The sequence below is a fragment of the Macaca nemestrina genome, chromosome 4 (genome assembly GCF_043159975.1).
Source record: "Macaca nemestrina isolate mMacNem1 chromosome 4, mMacNem.hap1, whole genome shotgun sequence".
Classification (NCBI taxonomy): domain Eukaryota; kingdom Metazoa; phylum Chordata; class Mammalia; order Primates; family Cercopithecidae; genus Macaca; species Macaca nemestrina.
Window position 1 is genome coordinate 157,159,316 of NC_092128.1, and position 16,221 is coordinate 157,175,536.

General features: G+C 38.7%; 1 long non-coding RNA gene across 3 annotated transcripts in view; it reads left to right on the plus strand.

Moving 5' to 3' along the window:
* LOC105483455 (uncharacterized) overlaps window positions 1–16,221 on the plus strand; it is a 223,265-nt gene that overhangs the window by 61,724 nt on the left and 145,320 nt on the right. Inside the window, exons 3-4 of one of the 3 annotated variants that reach the window (XR_011622674.1) lie at window positions 10,919–11,194; window positions 13,634–15,826. The exons of the other annotated variants lie outside the window; for them this stretch is intronic. This is a non-coding gene — a long non-coding RNA (uncharacterized lncRNA). Of the gene's footprint in view, window positions 1–10,918; window positions 11,195–13,633; window positions 15,827–16,221 lie in introns of those variants that run through there. 3 annotated transcript variants of the gene reach the window in all.

A 16,221-nucleotide genomic window follows, 5' to 3' on the forward strand; every position in this document is an offset into this window, starting at 1 on the left:
AAAAAAAACAGAAAATAAAATTTAAAGCATGCAGCAGAGATGGAGGGCATCACAGGAAGGTGGTATTTTGGCTTTTCAAAATTAGCTTACCATCTGTGATATGTGCTAGGCAAATAAACTTGGGGTATTAAATCAGCAATATATTGACAATTATATAAAATCTGAATGCCACTTTGCGTCTACTATACTTTAGTAATGATGTAAATTGTATCACATGAAACATTCTTATTGCCAATGCTATTATAATTTTGACTTAGTTCCTGCAGTTCTTCAGCTTTCAGTTTTACACTTCCAACGAATCACCTCAGTTTATCATTTTACTTTTATTCTAGATACAAGTCCATACTTATTGACCATAAGTATGAATTCAAGGGTATGTCTTAGTATTTTACAGATCGTAAAGAGACTTCGTGTACAAAATCTCCCTTGATCCTACAACCTTATGGAGTGGCCAGAAAATAAGTTCTTAGCTCCACTTTACAGGTGGAAATGGAGGCTCGGGTGACTTCTAGGGCTGTCTAATGGCTTAGCAAATGTGGCTAATCACATGGATACCCATTAGTAGAACCTGGGCCAACAAACAGTTCTTTTGACCCCTGGTCTTTTGCTTGTTCCAATACACATCTTCGTAGAAAAGTTTGCTTATAATTTAGCTCTGTGTTTCATCATTGGGGTCAGATTATGCCACAGCATGTTGATGGCAGTACTTAAGAGTAGCTGGAAAGAAAATGGAAAACATAAGAAGCAAGGAAGAAAGAAAGTCAGTCAAGGAAGGAGATAAAGAGAGCAGAGTCTCATGCAATTGCCTGTGGGTCAGTGGTACCACTGTCATAGGTCATCAATCCAAATTTAATAATTAAATATAACTGAGCCATTTATTACTTAATGTGTAAAAGATGCCAATAGGAGCATATATGGGTATCTGTTACTTGTGTAACTAATATTTCCAATTTGTGTGTGTGATTTGTGTCTGTTATAGTAAGAAAATTAACCACTGATACAACAAAATCTTTAAGCCCTGGGCCTCGGAAATCACACGTATTCCTTTCTCAGGAAGAGACAGAAGAGCCTCACACACTCACCTCCCTGCCACTGTGAGAGCTGCTTCCTGTCCTGGGACTAGCCTGGGTGCTGTTCCTCTGCAACTGAGCTCTTGCCATGCGGCTTCATTGTTATATGTAAAGTCACTGCCCTCTGTCATCTTTCAATTTACTTTTGTCATTGCAGATGTTGCGAACTCAGAGTCAAAGGGAAAATGATAACTTATTTATATCAGTGATAATTTTTATTTCAGAAAGTGTCAACAGACCTGAATGGAAAACTAAAATGCAGCGATTTCCTGGAGGGAAGTTTTAAAATGCAGTAACAGAAACTCCAGGTGTTCGAACTCTTCTCCCATTTCTGCTTGATTTTTGAATCTGTGATACTTCTGTTGGAATATCTTAGAACTGTGAATGCATCTAACCCATGTCTTTAGTATAACATTATAATTATGAAACACTTTAGTGTAAGTCAGGGACTCATCCTCCCTGCACCATTCTGTCTTCCACTCTCTCTTGTGGCCAAGACCCAAAAACCTGGCAACAGGAGAAATGCACTATCACTTCTCATTCTACCTACCTATTTTCCACACTTTGAGAGCACCTGAAAAATAAAAAGCAGGTAAGCAGCCATTTTATTGAGCTGGAGAAAAGGAGAAAGCCAAATAGGCATAGTATTCCTGCTTTAAACTGATAAATTTAGTGCAAAACTTTTTTTTTTTTTTTGAGACAGGGTCTCGCTTTGTCACTCAGGCTGGAGTGCAGTGGTGCTATCTCAGCTCACTGCAGCCTCAGCTTCCTGGGTTCAAGTGATCCTCTGCCTCAGCCACCCAAGTAGCTGGGACTACAGGCACACACCACCACACTTGGCTAACTTTTGTATTTTTATTTTATTTTTTCTTAGAGGCAGGATTTTACGATGTTGCCTGGGCTAGCCTCAAACTCTTGAATTCAATCAATCCTCCCACTTCAGCCTCCCAAAGTGTTGGGATTACAGGCGTGAGCCACCGCACCCAGCCAACACATATTTTGAAACATGGTCTGTGGCCGGGCGCGGTGGCTCACGCCTGTAATCCCAGCACTTTGGGAGGCCGAGGCTGGCGGATCACAAGGTCAGGAGATCGAGACCACGGTGAAACCCCGTCTCTACTAAAAATACAAAAAATTAGCCAGGCGCGGTTGTGGGCGCCTGTAGTCCCAGCTACTCGGGAGGCTGAGGCAGGAGAATGGCGTGAACCCGGGAGGCAGAGCTTGCAGTGAGCCGAGATCGCGCCACTGCACTCCAGCCTGGGCGACAGAGCGAGACTCCGTCTCAAAAAAGAAAAAAAAAAAAAAGAAACATGGTCTGTGACAGGCATAAAGTATGTAGAAATGAATAGGTATTTGTTTTAGGGAAGGCAGATGCTTACAATATGTTTTGATAAAGGGACATTTAGTTGTATAAATAAGCAATCTTGCTTGGGAGGCCTTCATCACCGTAACGGGAGGATTACTCATTTATCCACATTTGGTCTCTCAATCCCTTTCCTATTTTAGAAGGTGGCGTGAGAGTCCATTCTTGGAATGACTGACCGCCAATGGCATTAAAGGTATTAAATACTTTACGCTGTTACGTTGTGGACTGGCAGGGGACCACTTTACTAGTTGGTGGAAAAACCCACTAGCACAAAGACTATTTTTTAGTAGCAAATGTGCATTAAACGCTGTCATGCAATAAGACATCCTTGCAGATCAGGGACACAGTTAAGTAGACAGAAAAGTTATTGAGATAATATTGTGGTATTGAACTATACCAGGGATAATAGTATCGATTCACTCCAAAAGGATATTGTAAATAATAACCAATTAATTGTTGCAGAAATTTTGAAAGTAAATCAATGAAAATCAGGGAGACAGATTAGACGACTCAATGATTTTGTTCAGTTTTTTCGAAAATTCTACTGAGTCCTCTGTGGTCAGGGTTAATGACGTATTTGCAGTTCTGCCTGCTAGAGTCCTTGAGAAATTTTATCTTGCTGTTGTGACCTGAGTGAAGACTCTTCTGAAGTACCTATGCTTTCTTCTTTGCTCATTACTGAAACCTGAAAACGACAAGGCTGACAGTAGAAAAACACCTCCAGCAACGTCAGGGGAAAAATTATCCTTCAGTGTTTATTTTGCTTGAGGAAACAACCAGAAGTCTCTGGTGATGAAGTGAAGGTCCATCATTTTGGAAAAGTGTCCAGGAAAGACCTGTTTTTCTGTCTCCTGCATCTCACTCTTGACATTCACCTTTTCCTTTTCTCAAAATGCAAATAGCATGCATTGGCCTCTCTGACCCTCCGTCTTTCCTGTCATTCCTGTAGTTATGTTGAGAAAATGACATCTTTACACAAGGTTAAGTATTTGCCATGTTAGAAACAATATTTTTTTTTCCCCAAGAATTCTGGTTTCAAGATACACAGGCAAGAAGTTGAGTTACTTAAATCATTCAATCAACTTTTATTTATTTGATCCATAAATAATGTACCCACTTTATAGAAACTTTGGATTAGTTCCATGGAGGTTAGTGTTTAATGAAAGTTTTATCCTTCTTTACTCTGTCATTTCTTTGAGTCCCTAGTGGGTGTTCAATAGCCTAAGCATTCCTCCTGCTTGAGGTTGTTCTTAGGATATGATAAAGTTATGAGGCAGTCATTGCAAACAGATGAAAAATGACAGCAGCTTTAAGGACACGTGTGCACCTAAGGGAAGATTTTAGAGGTTTAAAATTAGCCAAAGATTGCCCCTCAATTTTCTTCAACTCCCAACCAATATAAAGATACTCACTTTCTAAATAGACTAGCTGAAAATAATTTTAAAGTGCTTATGGTTGTACTAATTCACAATAATAACAGTTTACATACATTGGGTGCTTCCTGTGTGCATCTGATATGCATTATCTTATTTAATGCTCACCATGAGTGTGTATAGTAGATATTTTAATAATCCCCCATTTTACTGGTAAATTGACTATCCCTTTACCTCACCCTTACATCATCGCCAGTCCTATTGATTTGATTCTACCTCCAGTATACAACTCAAACAAGCCACTGAGCTCATATCCAGGGGCAATGTGCTAATTTAAGTCACTATTATCTCTCACTTAGCCTGCTGCAGTAGCAATTCTATTTTCCATTCTGACTCCCATCCAATTCTCCTGGTAGCCAGAATTACCTTTTAAAAATGCATATTGAGTCATATGGCTCCTCCACATAAAATTCTGGTCTGCAAAATTCTGCAGGCATTGACCCACCATACCCTGCCCGTTCTGACCCTGCTTACTTCTCCATTCTCACCTTTTACAACCTCTTCTTGCTCACCCCACTCCAGGCTCATGGTAGTCTTTCCCTTGTAGAGCATGCGTTCTTGTCTTCACATGAGCTGTTTGTACCCAGGCTGCCTGAAGTACTCCCCCAGAATTTTCCTGGCTACTCTAAGTCCTCATTAGTTCTCTGTTAAAAGACTGCTCCTCAATGTTTCCCCAACTTAGCCATCTAAACGAGGTTGATTTGCTCTATGCTCTCATACCGTGTTCATATCTATATATTTATACCTCTATGTCATAACTTCTGTTGTTTTTATCTACATAGGCAGATTTTTGTCTTGCTGATTAGTATGTAGGAAGACATTTAATAATTTTTTCACTATAAGTCAAAAATCCTTTAAGATTTCGTTAATAAATTTTGGAGGTGCTTTTTAAGAGTTGGTGACCAAAAGAGGCCAACATAGCATAGTATGCTAACATTTTATTCTAAAATCGTGGTTTGCAATGTTCTGTGGGAGCTTTTTCTGAAACCTCTGCCTTTCCCTACCCAAGTCTTAAGGCCACCCATGCCTTGACTCCACCACCAATCAGGATCTAGCTAATACAGCAGGTGCAGGATTTCCCTTCTGGAATTACCACTCCCAACTCCCTGGGGCAGTAATACTTAACTTCCTCCATCCAAATTGCATAGCAATTCTATCTGGTCCAGCTTCTAGCCACAAACCCACACCCATTACAACTTGATCTATACAAAACAATCCAGCCACCAAAAACTGTTTAAAAAGCTGTGGATTATGTGTAACTTAGGATCTATTTTCTATCTATATCAAAGAGATATCTGTACTCCTATATTATGTTTACTTCTGTGATCAATTATGTATTGAACATCTTCTCACTAGACTAAACTCTATAATAGCAGAAAACATTGTTATCATGTTTATAGTTATACCTCCTAACCCTAGCACAGTGCCTGGATCATGAAAAGCAATCAATACACAGTTCTTGAATGAATGCAATAACTTGCACAAAATCACACAGCATTAAGTGTTGGACCCAGAACTTAAATCCAGATTTGCATCTGATTCCAAAGGCCACGCTTGTTTAAAAGCAATACCGAAAAGCCACAGCTGATGTGATTACTATGAAATGTGTATACAAATGGGTATATGGCCACACAGATTTTATTTGTGTTTGTGAATTAAAGGTGTGCAAAATATAGTTTTGGAGAGGCTGCATCTTGGTGACATGGCCTAAAATTCATTGATGCCTAAAAGAGCACCAGAGGCCATTATGAGAACGTGTAGATGTATTTTTGCTAAAAGAGATCTACTGATCATTGATCATCTCGCCATCTTCCTCCTCTGATCACATAATTAAAAACTAGAGAGTGGAAGGAAATCTCCAGGATTGTAAGACAAAGTAATGCCCAGTAAAGTTTCTGTTTCAAGGAATTGAGTGGCACTTTCTTGTCATGGCAATAGAAGATTTAAAGGCATGGATTTACGTAAATTCTTTGGGGAGCTGTCACATGGCCCACAAGGTTCATCTTCAGTCAGGTATCAGAAGGATCTGCAAAGAAGCATAGCAGATAACATGTAGCAATACATAGGAAATAACATGTAGCAATGCTCTGGCCTAGCCAGTGCCCAAGGAGGCTCTCTCTGTGGTTTCTGAATGGCCCATTTCATTCTGCATACAAAAAAAAAAAAAAAAAGAGCAGTGTTTACTTTCATTAGCTTTTATTCTCATATTATCAATGGTAATTCAAGTATTCATTTATCCATATACTGGTAGGTGATTCCCAACATCATTTATTAAATTGAAAGTAACAAAATTCTAAGTTTTTTGTTATAATACTTTAGAATATTGGGAAAGTATTGAAAAAAGTGAAGACTGATTATTTAAAAGTCTCCAAACCTATGGATATCCACAATTAATATGTTGATGTGTGTACGGACACATGCATCTCAATGCTCACACACATTACTATATGGTTAAAGAAACTGAGGCTTTCCCCTTCTATGAAACATAGCAGGAAATTCTAGTATACCGTGACAAAGGGTTTCATATTTCCTTTCATTCCATGTCAAGTTCAATGCTTAATCTCTACGCAGAAGTGACCCTGTCTTCTCCCAGTCCTCCTCTGGATAAGTGGAATTTTCATTGGTTGGAGTGGTACCCTGACGCTAAGCTGTCTCTCTTCACTTAGTCATTGAGGGGATGATGAAGGGGTTTTGCTTACAGCTTAGCTCTTAAGGACTACCAAGCGAGGCTCTAGTAAGGGTCAAGACCGTGAGCCCATTTGTGAAATCAGGTTATAAGTCACTTTTGCCACTATTTGAAGTCACAAAATTCCCCCTTATTCAAAAAGATATATGTACTATATGGAGATAAGAAAGATTTCTAAACAAGATAATTTAAACAAGATTCATGACGGTGTTGCTCATTTTCTTGGTCCAGGTATACAGCTTATATTTCAAAAAACATCTGTAATTACTTTATCCTACCTTGCTTATGGAAAACTCCTCTTTTTTCTATCTTGAGAAAACAAAGACAACAGAAATGTCCTAGAACTATTTATTAAAAAACAGTTTCTCAAATTTTATTCTTATAAGATACTTAAGGTTGCATAATATATTTGTTTAGAGTGCCACAACGAAGTATCACAGACTAGGTGGTTTAAACAGCAGAAATTCATTTTCTCGCAGTTCTGCAGGCTAGAGGTTCAAGATCAAGGTGTTGGCAGAGTTGATTCCATTCAGAGGCTTCTCTTCTTGTCTTGTAGATGACTGTGTTCTCACGTGATCTTCCCTCCGTACATGTTTGTATCCTAATATCTTCTTAAAAGGACACCACTCATATTGGATTAGAACCCATCCTGATGACCTCATGTTAATTCAATTATTCTCTTTAAAAACCTTATCTCCACATAAAGTCACATTCTGAGGTGCAAGAGGCAAGGACTTCAACATATGAATTCTGTGGGGAAACAATTAAGCCCGTTACATATAGGTAGTGAATTAAGGGTCTGAGGTTTAAACAATGTTTTTTTCTGACTCAAAGACCAGATTTTTTCACTGGACCAAAGCTGCTTCTATGTTGTTAATTCTCTTCTCCACTGCCTATATTCCATATCAGTAAGCAACTTCACCTCCCACCATCCCAAGGTGGAGCTAGTTGTTAGTAAGATTTTGAAGAAATTAAAGTTCTTCCTGTCTTCAGAAGGTGGAGTGGATGAACTGTAAGGATGAGAGGTGGTAATCAATAAGTAAAATGATTGAAATGCAGATTATGAAAGTTGTATAATTTTTAGTCTGGAAAAGAGACATTTATTGAATGAATATAGACTGTTTGCCAATAACTGCTAGATTAATTGAATTCTACTCAACTAGTGAGATCTAGTTTAAGGGGAAAACAATAGAAAGTCCCTAGGTCTATGTAGTCATTGTTTTATTTGTTCTTCACCATAACCTGTTAGGTTGATAAAGTTCCTTTATTTTTATCATTTTAGAGAATAAGGAGTAGAAGCTCAGAGAGTTTGTGTAACTTGCTCAAGTAGTGGAACTAGGACTTCAACCCATTTCTTTTGATTCAGAGTACAGTGATCTTTTGCCTGTACTTGCTGTCTCCCCATTCAATGTACCCACAGGATGCTGTGTGAAGTTCTGTAGGTAATTTGTAGATTCACCACGGGATGTGCTGTCAAAGAACTTTCTTTGTGAAACATCAAACTATCATACTCCTCACCCTCCTCACTCTGCCCCTACTGAAGCCTACAGGTGCAGAAATGGATATGCATATCCACACTCATGAAGTCTTTCTTTCTTTCTTTCTATCTTTCTTTCTTTCTTTCTTTCTTTCTTTCTTTCTTTCTTTCTTTCTTTCTTTCTTTCTTTCTCTCTCTCTCTTTCTTTCTTTCTCCTTTCTCTCCCTCTCTTTCTTTCCTTCCTTCCTTTCTTTCTCTCTCTCTCTCTTTCTGTCTTTCCTTCCTTCCTTCTCTCTCTCTCTTTCTCTCTATCTCTTTCTCTCTCTTTCTTTCTTTTTCCTTCCTTCCTTCCTTCCTTCCTTCCTTCCTTCCTTCCTTCCTTCCTTCCTTCCTTCCTTCCTTCCTTCCTTCCTTCCTTTCTCTCTCTTTCTCTCTTTCTTTCTCTCTCTCTTTCTCTCTCTCTCTTTCTTTCTCTCTCTCTTTCTCTCTTTCTCTCCTTCTCTCTTTCTCTCTTTCTCTCCTTCTGTCTTTCTCTCTTTCTCTCTTTCCAGAGTTTCACTCTTGTTGCCCAGGCTGGAGTGCAATGACTTGATCTTGGCTCACTGCAACTTCCACCTCCTGGATTTGAGCAATTCTCCTGCCTCAGCCTCTCAGGTAGCTGGGATTATAGGCACGCGCCACCATGCCTGGCTAATTTTTTGTATTTTTAGTAGGATGGGGTTTCTCCATATTGGTCAGGCTGGTCTCAAACTCCTGACCTCAGGTGATCCGCCCGCCTCCACCTCCCAAAGTTCTGGGACTACAGGTGTGAGCCACTGTGTCTGGTCATGAAGTCTTATTTCATATTATACTTTTATTTGTGTTCTAGAAGTGGGACTTACTCAGAAGGGTAAGCAACTGACTGCTATGGAGTATGATTGGAAAGTTCACAAGCTCACATCTGCCCTAAAATATCTCTCCACCTATCTGCCAAGATGCCATACTTTCTTTCAACCGACTTTAACGTCTTATCTGTAAGCATACTAGAATTGGAAAACAGAAAACAAAACAAAACAAAAATGTGGTTCAATTATTTCTATAACAGTGCCTTTCACTAGTGAGTATGAAATCAGTTTTGCAGGTCAAAACCAGCATTTCAAATATGAAGTAGAATAAAATAAAATAGAAAATATTAAAGTTAAGTGCATGAAATTGGGGGAAATATTATTTCATGACATTTTGTTTCCATTTTTTTCTTTGTATATGTGAGATCTCACATACTAAATCCTTATGAAAAATTTATTTCTTGGGAGATGACAGTGAAAAAAAGGTTAAGAAACAATTTAAAAAAAAAAACTCTTGGCCGGGCGCGGTGGCTCAAGCCTGTAATCCCAGCACTTTGGGAGGCCAAGGCGGGTGGATCACGAGGTCAGGAGATCGAGACTATCCTGGCTAACATGGTGAAACCCCGTCTCTACTAAAAATACAAAAAAAAACTAGCCCGGCGTGGTGGCGGGCGCCTGTAGTCCCAGTTACTTGGGAGGCTGAGGCGGGAGAATGGCCTGAACCCGGGAGGCGGAGCTTGCAGGGAGGCGGAGCTTGCAGTGAGCCGAGATCCGGCCACTGCACTCCAGCCTGGGAGACACAGCGAGACTCCGTCTCAAAAAAAAAAAAAACAAAACTCTATACTTTTTGATTTGCGGATTGTTTTGATAATATGATAAAAGTTATGGTTCTTCTCTCAAAATAAAGGTACACAAATCTACACACCTATGTTTTGGGTACAATTTTAAAGGGCTGATGGACCACATGAATCTCATTCACTGTACTCAAGTTAAGGACATCTGCTCTAGCTAAAAATGGCATGTATTCTCTGGAAAGGGGAGAAATGGCCCTGGAGATCTCTTCTGTGCTGTTTGCCTCAACATTTAAATATTCAGCCTGAATGCCTTTAGCATTTTAAAGCTAACAGCATAGCCTGAAGAGGATGAGATGATGCGATGTTAGCAACATTTGGTTAATAACTTTTTATTAAATAAAGTAAAACTAAGTATATAAGGACGTTCAAACCATTCCACACTAGCTGTACTGAACTTACATTCCAAAGAGGAAGAAAGGCAATAAGCAACTAAATAATACATGAAAGAAGTGATTTCAGATAGGGTTAAGTGTTATAGAGGAAATAATTGGAATGATGAAATAGAGAAAACTGGAGAGGAGGTGTGATAAGTTAAGGAAGACACAGTAGTTTATTTTGAATTAAGGTCCAGGGAATGCCTCTTTTTTATTAGATATGATTACTGTACCAATATCTGTGGTCATGCCTCCTCTACCACATTACAACTATCAGTGCTTTTACAATATTTCAAGAACTCCATGAATATTTGTAGAGTGGTGGCTTGATTTCAGAATTGATGGAGAAAATATCATGGCTAAGAGTGTAGATTCTAGCATCAGATTGCCTAAGATTGGATCCTTGCTTTGTCCTTTACTGACAATGTAGTTGGAAGCAAGTTACTTAATCCTGTGGACTTTCTGTTTCTTCTATTTTATCTCTAAAATGGGAAAAATAGTATTACCTATGTGATAAGGATGATTAAATAGGTTAATATATGTAAAGAACTTGTGTATTACATGTTCTGGTTGTCCACTCCGGAACTCAGTGGCTTCAGATAACAGGCATTTTATGATATCTCACAATTTTCTGGGTCAGGAATGTAGGCAGATCTCAAAAGGGCAATTCTTCTCCTTCATTCTTCTGCTTCATTGGTTGGCCACTGGTGGTATTGGTGGCAAACGAGCTAGTTGGGAGGTCCAGGTGGCTTTACCCACATACCTGGTGTGTGTAGGTATGACTGGAAGCCTAAAAAGATTGACCAGATGTCCTACTTGTGACCTTTCCAACAGGCATTCTCAGGATAATCAGATTTCTTATGTAGAAGCTCAAGACTCTGAGACAGAGTGTTCTAAGAAAAGAGAAATCGGTGCTGCCAGATCTTTAGGGGCTCGGTTCAGAAACGAATACAGAGACGCTTTTGTCCTGTTCAGCTCATCAAAGCCATTAAAAAAACAGCCCAGATTCAGGGAGGAATTGTAGATTTCATCTCTCTACGGGAGAAATATCAAAAAATGGATAGTCATCTTTAACCTGCCACAGTACCTACAGCACTTGAAAAGTACTAGGTAAGTCTCTAAGCTATGATTATTAGATCTTCTTTTTACCTTTCAAAAACTCTGGTTATGTTTATTTCAGATTGAGTAGCAAAATCAGCCTTTAGCCTTGATTTCTCTTTACCTTTTCCACGCCTAATTTTTTAAATAGCCCTCATCAGTAGGTTCCCTTTGGAGATTTAAAAACAGGCACACCCTTTGCAAGTCAGTGAGTATTAACTGTGAGAATTTCCCGCTCATGGTAGCAACAGTTTTTATTTGTGTCATAAGTCACACATACCTTGGTTTCAGTATATTCATTGGTAGCCCATAAGCCCACTAATATTACCACACAGCTGTGTGTGTTTCTTCTTCAGAGAACAAGGGAACAAGACTTAGCAGCAAGGTGATGATATCTGAGTACATTAAAATTCATCGTGAACAATAAACTGTTTCTTGACCCATATACTACTTGACCGAACCCCAGGTTGTTACTTTTTTCTCCCCAATATCAACAAAATCTTCCAAATTAGAAGAGCAGAAACATAAAGCCACATAAAAAGTTGAATAAGTTCACATTTTTAAATTTCTTGTGAAAGACTGATGATTGTGTGACATTGTTCTAAACAGACGTTTCCTGTAACTGCTTATGCCCCGTAAGGAATCTGTAGCTAAGAGGGCCTCTGCATTCTTCTCTATTGCCTTCGCTGTCTAAATGAGTATTTATTTGCTTTGACCAACTGTGCCTATCCCTCATTTTTTATTTAATTATTTTCAGATTTAATACTGTCCTGAGGTACACAAATGCTCTTTTTGGTTTGTGAAGCTCAAGGTCAATTTAAAGGCAAGTCCCTAGAGAAGTGAGCATTTGGGACTAGGTCATCTATTTCCCTGAATCTGTTACAGCTTTTGAGATCTATGTAAGAAGGAGAAAACAGATAAGCCAAATTGGTTTTTGAGACAAGGGGCACCTACAAATGGAGCACTATTGACCATGAAAGTGTAGCATAATAGTATTTATTTGGAAAAAGATCCATTTGATCATTTTATCCTCTGGGAAGCTACAATGTCTACATCTTTCTTTTATTAAAAAGTTTGTTAGAATATAACCTATTCTATCCCCTTCAACCACACCCCCGCCCACCCAGCCCCTGTTTTGCCTATTAAACAAATTCTGTTTTGAGGTCATTTTCCCTAAGTTTCCCAGAATTACTACTCCCCCCTCCCAAAACCGTTTTAATTTGTGTAGCAAGGCTACTCCAGAGGGATATTTGCTAGCAGGAATATTGATCCAGTAATGGAGTTGCAGTTCAATTGCGGTGACAAGAAGCCCAAGTTTTTTTTTTTTTTTTTTTTTTTTCCTTTAAGGATGATCAAGATATTTAGATTCCAGAGGGTAAAATTTGCACATGAAATCACCTGATTTTCCTTGTGACATTACGTTTTACTGCTTAGGCAATACACTTGCCTTAGCAGTTTGTTAGAAGTTCACACATTTGCACCTTTTAAATAGCTTTCAAAAAGAAGGCTGTGATTCTCTCTGGGGGAGAGAAAAATTGCCCTCTCACAAGTGGGAAGTTGATATACCTTGGAGGCCACCGGTCTTCTCATGTGTGACATTATTCCCATTATCATACCGGGACTCGTACAGACTTTATCTGAAGCAGAGTGTGGTGGAAGGAACACGAATGAGGAGCCAGGAGGCCTGGCTTTCATACTCTTCAGCTGTTCACCAGCTGTTGATGCTGGACTAGGCACTTAACTTTTCTGACGCTCCTGTTCCTCTGCCGTTTAAAACAAGGATAAGGAGCTATGTGATCTGATGGGCTCCTTTCCATTTTAAAAGACAAACCAAGGTATAACAAGCTTAAAATATTAATAGTTAGCTTTGGTATGAGTTGAAAATGAACAGTGTCAAAAAAAAAACCTTTAAATCATTTTTGTTTTAATGTGTTCGTTAATGCTAGTGTGAATAACTCATTTCTTTCATCTGAGATTTTTAACCAAAAGCTGGCCCTGTTGTCCTCACTTCTGATGAGACAACCTGAGAACCTCGCATAGGGTGTGAATATGGAAAATGTTGTGCTGATTTCAGAGTTTCAGTCACCTTTACACAGCAGCATTTCCAATCAGACTGATGTTCACAGTTCTATTTCTGGCAGCAACCTGCTTGGCCACAGGGTTTGTACGATTTCTCTTTTTTTCTCAACACAGCAATTTCCCAGTACATGTAAACTCTGTGTTAATTATTTTGGCTATTAACTGGGAAAGAAGAAAAGCTCACATTTGCTAAATCGAGAATGACGGAGTGGATTCAGAAGTGCTCTCTCAACAAAGTGGTTTAGACTCTGGAGCTAAGGCAGACTCTCTTTGTTTCAATGTATTGTTCACCAATATTGATTAATCATTTTTCTTTATTAGCTTATGCCCTCTTGGTGGTATAATACATTTGACTTTCCTTCTGTCTTCCAGGAGAGCGGGCTATTATAAACCTGGGCTGACGCTTCAGCAAAAGGATTCCAGAGGTTTCTAGAGATGGGGAAACAGATAATTAATGTCAACCTCCTCTAATAAAAAATAAATGTTAGAGAGAGGGGGTGTGTTTTTCTCACGTCCCTTAAAACCTTGTGCTCTGAGTATGTGACAGTAGCGAGGCAGAAGACACTGCGGTGAAATCGTTCAGTCCAGGAGGCTCATTCTTCTGTTAATTCCACAGTGCTTCCTAGACACTGTGGCTGTTAAAGAAGGGCCAGAGGCCTATTCTAAGACCTGTATGGCTGTCAAATAAATAGCAGTGTCCCGGCAAAGGAGAGATTCTGGTTGAGGCCTTTCCCTCTTAACTACCTAAGGAGTGTATATTTTTAGGTGCAAAGGAAAGAATGAAGCTACCTTTTGTGTGCCGGTTGATAAGCATAGTCTTATCAACTCTCTGACTGTAAGCATGAAAAGAAACCGAGTTAGGTTACACATAAAAGGGGTGCTTCCCACACAGGGCCAGGAACTGGGAAGTTATAAGGACCCCAAACATTATCTCCCTGTACATCTGTTTTCTTCTCATGTTGCAAGCTGGTTTTTATCACTCAGTCAACACCAGGGGGATGATAGCCACTTCACAGGCCTTGAGATCCCTATCTTATTTTAAGAAAACAGAGCATACTAAACCAAGGGCGTTTCCCTCTCAGTTCTGAATTCAGCAGGAGAGGATTTTATTGTCTCAGCTTATGTCAAATGAGTACTTTTGCTTGAATTAATTATGGGAAGGGGGTTTGGTAAAGAAACATATATCTGGCTGCCAGGAAGATCCTCTCACTGCCGCTTCATCTTCTCTACCACTATGAATGAAGGAAGCCAGTCAAGGATGATTACCTAAAGGACCTTTGACCACTGTCAAAGACCTGAACTTTCATAGTCACACCGGAAATTAAAACACAATGTGTGTTCTCAATTGATCTGCCTTATAGGTGCTTGTCAAATGGGGTTTTACCTTTGTGCCAATATAGAAATTAGGACCCAAAGTTGAGGACAAGACATAGTCCTATTACCATTTCTTTGAAATTTAGACACTATTACTGACTTTTCACTGCAGAAGAGAGGGATTTTACTCCGTTTCACAGCCAACATCCTCACCACACCAATACACACGCCTATTCCTCGCTCCACTTCCCACATTTATACGCACCACTCTCACACAGCACATTTCCTGTTTCCACAATATCAATGCTGGATAGAACAAAAATTAGTGTTTATATTATTATGAATATGTAAATATTATTTACGTAAACTATGTAAAATATAGCATAAGCCAGAATAGGTTCATCCATACTGTGGTAACAATCAACACCAGAATTTCAGTGGCTTTGAGTTCATGCAAAGTCAGCTCCAGGTTCAAGTGACTCTTCAGGGCATTTGTCCTTCATGTGTGACACAGCTATCCAGAATGTTCTGATCTTGTAGCTGCACTCACTCAATAATAATTTCAAAGGGAAAGGAAAGAGAGAAGGGAGTGGAAAATCCAGGGGCTTTTCATATCTTCAGACCAGAAGTGATCATTTGTTATTTCTGCTCACACTTAATTGACTCAAACTAGTCACATGGCTTTGTCTAAGTGCATGGATACTGGGATATGAAATTTTCAGAAGGAAAAAGTGAATGATATATTGGTGATGTCTACTATGTGTCAGATTACTCTTTCTCTTTTTTCTACTTTTTGTTGAGTTTAAAAAATCCTGAAGGTCATACTTGTATTGTTATTTTGTTTGCTGATATAAAATATGAGTTTCATCTACTTGACCATGTCTCTTCTTTAGCATTTTGACCAGTTTCAATCTCAACTGGGTTTTCTCCATAACAGTTTTGGAGTTGTTTTCCTGGGACTCTTTTCACCTTTCACTTTGAGCTGATCCCAAATATTCCTCTTTTGGTTTTACATCTTCATTTTGATGGAGCATGTCCTACAGTGATTTCTTGAGATGGGTACATTGGAGGTGAATTTTTCAAAAAGTCATATATCTAAAAATGGGTTTTTAAATTTCACTTTTATATCTAAAAGTTTCTTTATTTTACTTCAGTTTATTTTGACTTTGATATCGTGGCTGGATATAAAAGTCTCGTTTGCAAATAACTTTTTCACAGAATTTTAAAGGCATTTTTTGTTTTATCTCTTGTAGCTAGTGCTTCTGTGGAGAAAGAGCATTTTTATTCTGATATTTTATGTCTTTTTCTTTTTTCTTTTGAAACTCTTGTGGAATCTTTCTTTGTTTCCAGCATTTTGAAAGTCTGCAACAACGCTTAAGGTGTATCCTTTGCATTGGCCACTCAGTGGGTCTTTCAAATTGAATGACCCTTCAATTCAGGGAAATTTATAGAAAACAAATTTTAACTTATTTTTTTTTCCCCTGTTAGCCTTTTGATATCTCCTATTTTGTGAATGAATATTGTACCTCCTCTACTGGTCCTATAATTTTCCTATCTTTTCTATTTTATGTTTAGTTTTAAAATATCTTCTTTTAATGTTTTTACTTAATTTTTAATTTCTACCTTAATATTTTAGATTTCAAAAG